This window comes from Triticum dicoccoides, chromosome 6B (assembly GCF_002162155.2).
Source record: "Triticum dicoccoides isolate Atlit2015 ecotype Zavitan chromosome 6B, WEW_v2.0, whole genome shotgun sequence".
Taxonomy (NCBI): domain Eukaryota; kingdom Viridiplantae; phylum Streptophyta; class Magnoliopsida; order Poales; family Poaceae; genus Triticum; species Triticum dicoccoides.
The window spans coordinates 631,967,823-631,972,696 of NC_041391.1; positions in this window are offsets into that span (position 1 = coordinate 631,967,823).

Consider the following 4,874-nt stretch of genomic DNA (forward strand, 5'->3'; position numbering starts at 1 on the left):
TTGGGATGATCCACATCTTTATAAAGAAAGAGTAGATGGTGTTATTAGACGTTGTGTACCTGAGCATGAACAGGAACAGATCCTATGCAAGTGTCACTCCAAAGCTTATGGAGGACACCACGCTGGAGATAGAACTGCACATAAGGTATTGCAATCCGGTTTTTATTGGCCTACTCTCTTCAAGGATGCCCGTAAGTTTGTTTTATCTTGTGATGAATGTCAAAGAATTGGTAATATTTGTAGACGTCAGGAAATGCCTATGAATTATTCACTTGTTATTGAGCCATTTAATGTTTGGGGCTTTGATTATATGGGACCTTTTCCTGCCTCTAATGGTTACACTCATATTTTAGTTGATGTTGATTACGTTACTAAGTGGGTAGAAGCTATTCCAACTAGTAGTGTCGATCATAACACTTCTATTAAAATGCTTAAGGAAGTTATTTTTCCGAGGTTTGGAGTCCCTAGATACTTAATGACTGATGGTGGTTCACACTTTATTCATGGTGCTTTCCGTAAGATGCTTGCTAAATACGATGTTAATCATAGAATTGCATCTCCTTTTCACCCGCAGTCTAGTGGTCAGGTACAATTGGGCAATAGAGAGCTCAATTAAATTTGCAAAAGACTGTCAATAGGTCTAGAAAGAATTGGTCCAAAAAACTGAATGATGCATTATGGGCCTATAGAACTGCATACAAAAATTCTATTGGTATGTCTCCGTATAAAATGGTTTATGGAAAAGCATGTCATTTACCTCTTGAATTAGAACATATGGCATATTGGGCTATCAAAGAGCTCAATTATGACTTCAAACTTGCCGGTGAGAAGAGGTTGTTTGATACTAGCTCACTTGATGAATGGAGAACCCAAGCTTATGAAAATGCCAAGCTGTTTAAAGAAAAAGTTAAAAAGGTGGCATGATAAAAGGATACAAAAGCGTGAGTTTAATGTAGGTGACTATGTATTGCTATACAACTCTCGTTTAAGATTTTTTGCAGGAAAACTTCTCTCGAAATGGGAAGGTCCTTACGTTATCGAGGAGGTCTATCGTTTCGGGGCCATAAAAATCAACAACTCCGCAGGCACAAATCCGAAGGTGGTTAACGGTCAAAGAGTCAAACATTATATCTCAGGTAATCCCATAAATGTTGAAACCAATATTATTGAAACCGTAACCCCGGAGGAATACATAAGGGACACTTTCCAGAACGTCCCAAACTCCGAAAAGGAATAGGTATGTGGTACGGTAAGTAAACCGACCCCAAAACAATTTTGAAAGCAATATTTCTCCGTTTTGGAATATTTAGAAAAATAGAAAAATAAGTAGCAGTCCGGGAAGGACACGAGGCCTCCACGAGGGTGGAGGGAGCGCCCTACCCCCCTGGGCGCGCCCCCCTACCTCGTGAGCACCTTGTGTGCCCTCCGGACTCCGTTTTCTTGCACGATACGTATTTTGGTCGGTAAAAATTCATTATATATTCTCCCGAAGGTTTTGACGACCGTATCATGCAAATATCCTCTGTTTTCATTTCGAACTGTTTCCTTTGCAGATTTGAGGATTCTGGAGACTCGATCATCCTTCTATGAGGGTGAGCCTATGCCATGGAAGGTGGACGACAAGCTTCCATCATCAACAACACCTCCACCGCCAACAACAAAGAAGGAGATATAATCACAAGGGTATGGGCACTCCCCTTGGCAACTGCCAAGCTTGGGGGAGGTGCCCCGTTATCGTATCACCATCACAACTCCTATCTTTACCATTTTTCTTAGTTCGATCCTATTAGTAGTATCTTGATTTAGTAGAATAAAGTCATGGCACGATCTACTTTTGAGTTTTTCTTTATGATCCCTCTATGCAATCGAGTCCGTGAGCTATATATAATAAAGACTAGTGTTGAGTCAAGGGCTTGATTACTTTGCCATGATCTTGGGTGAATAAAGAAAAGAATAAAAAGAATCAAAGAGTTCATATTGATCTTAGTGAAAGTAATGAGTCCACATAGAAAGAGTATGATGACTAAATGTTGTTGGGAGTTGGCAAATATAGCTTTGGTCATCGTTGCAATTAATCGGAAGTAATAAAGGGCGAGAGGTTTCACATATAGATATATTATCATGGACATCTTTTATGATTGGGAGCACTCATTAAAATATGACATGCTAAAGAGTTGATGTTGGACAAGGAAGACAACATAATGAGTTATGTTTTCTTACATCTGAGATAAGGTATATTGTCATGGTTCCTCTACCGTGTTGAGCTTGCCTTTCCCCCTCATGCTAGCCAAATTCTCAGCACTAAGTAGAAATACTACTTGTGCTTCCAAATACCCTGAAACCAGTTTTGCCATAAGTGTCCACCATATCTACCTATGGATTGAGTAAGATCCTTCAAGTAAGTTGTCATCGGTGCAACCAATAAAAATGGCTCTCTAAATATGCATGACTTATTAGTGCGGAGAAAATAAACTTTGCACGAACTTATTGTGGACGCAATAAAAGCGACGAACTGCATAATAAAGGTTCACATGCAAGGGGTAATGTAAAGTGACGTTCTTTTGCATTAATATTTGTGCATCAACCCTAAACGCGCATGGCAACCTCTGCTTCTGTCTGCGAAGGGCCTATCTTTTATTTTTATCCTCTACTTTATGCAAGAGTCACGGTGATATTCACCTTTCCTTTTTCATTTTATCCTTTGGCAAGCTCAGCATGTTGGAAGGAACATGATATATATATCTAATTGGATGTGGGGGAGCATGAATTATTATTCTTGACATTACCCTTGAGGTAAAAGGTTGTGGGGCAAAACTACAAGCCCCTATCTTTCTCTGTGTCCGATTAAAACTCCGTAACCACAAGTATTGCGTGAGTGTTAGCCATTATGAAGGACTAAGTGATAGTTGAGTATGTGGGCTTGCTTTTAAGCTCCGACATAGACTCTTTCTGATGTTACGATAAATTGCAATTGCTTCAATGACTGAGAGTATAATTTGTTGGTTCCCAATAAGGTTTATGATTCATTTTGGCTTTGTGAAAAGATCATCACTTGAACATAAGTAATCATATGACAAATCTATATATGTTGCTGTTATGAAAATAATCATGATGCCTTCATGTACGTATTTTATGTTTATCAATGCCTCTACTTCTAAACATAAGGACATATTTATTGTTATCGGCTTTTCGCTTGAGGACAAGCGAGGTCTAAGCTTGGGGGAGTTGATACGTCCATTTTGCATCATGCTTTTATATCAATATTTATCGCACTATGGGCTGTTATTTCATGATATGTCACAATACTTATGGCTATTCTCTCTTATTTTACAAGGTTTACCATGAAGAGGGGGAATGCCGGCAGCTGGAATTCTGGCTGGAAACGGAGCAAATACTGGAGACCAATTCTGCGCAACTCCAAAAGTCCTGAAACTCCACGGAATATCTTAAAAGAAATAAAGAAAAATTGTCGCCAAAGATGAAGGCCAGGGGGCCCACACCCTGCTCACGAGGGTGGGGGGCGCGCCCCTCCCCATGGGCGCGCCCCCCTACCTCGTGGGCCCCCTGGTGGCTCTCCGGTATCCATCTTCTCCTATATGAAGTGTTTTGATGAGAAAAAAATAAGAGGCAACCTTTCGGGACGAGACTCCGCCGCCATGAGGTGGAACCTTGGCGGAACCAATCTAGGGCTCCGGCAGAGCTGTTCTGCCGGGGACACTTCCCTCCGGGAGGGGGAAACCATCACCATCGTCATCACCAATGCTCCTCTCATTGGGAGAGGGCAATCTCCATCAACATCTTCACCAGCACCATCTCATCTCCAGACCCTAGTTCATCTCTTGTATCCAATTCTTGTCTCCAAATCCGGGATTGGTGCTAGTAGGTTGCTATTAGTGTCAATTACTCCTTGTAGTTGATGCTAGTTGGTTTATTTGGTGGAAGATCATATGTTTAGATCCTTTATGCACATTATATCCCCTCTGATTATGAACATGAATATGCTTTGTGAGTAGTTACATTTGTTCCTGAGGACAAGGGAGAAGTCTTGCTATTAGTAGTCATGCGAATTTGGTATTCGTTCGATATTTTGATAAGATGTATGTTGTCTAACCTCTAGTGGTGTTATGTGAACGTCGACTACATAACACTTCACCATTATTTGGGCCTAGAGGAAGGCATTAGGAAGTAGTAAGTAGATGATGGGTTGCTAGAGTGACAGTAGCTTAAGCCCTAGTTTATGCGCTGCTTCGTAAGGGGCTGATTTGGATCCATATGTTTCATGCTATGGTTAGGTTTACCTTAATACTTTTGTTGTAGTTGCAGACGCTTGCAATAGAGGTTAATCATAAGTGGGATGCTTGTCCAAGTAAGGGCAGTACCCAAGCACCGGTCCATCCACATATCAAATTATCAAAGTATCGAACGCAAATCATATGAGCGTGATGAAAACTAGGTTGACGATATTCCCATGTGTCCTCGGGAGCGCTTTTCCTATTCTAAGAGTTTGTTACAGCTTGTCCTTTGCTACAAAAAAGATTGGGCCACCTTGCTGCACTTTATTTACTTTTGTGCGTCAAACGAGCGCACTGCCGCGTTAGCGCGAAGCCGAGCTGGGTGGAGGCGGGTCGGGACCCCCCTTCCCCATCACGGCGAGCCCGAGCCAGGAAGGAGTCGTAGCAGGCGACGACGCGGCGTGCCACGGCATCGTATGCGGAGGCGAGTCCGTAACATGACTTGCCCCTACACCACACCGAGGGGCATAGTTATACTAACACATCTTCCTTGTATGGACTTGCCCCCATTATCTATCTTTGGGATGTGTGGGTGCGTGTCGGGGGAAGAATAATCGCACTTCGCCTGTCAAACGAGCGCAC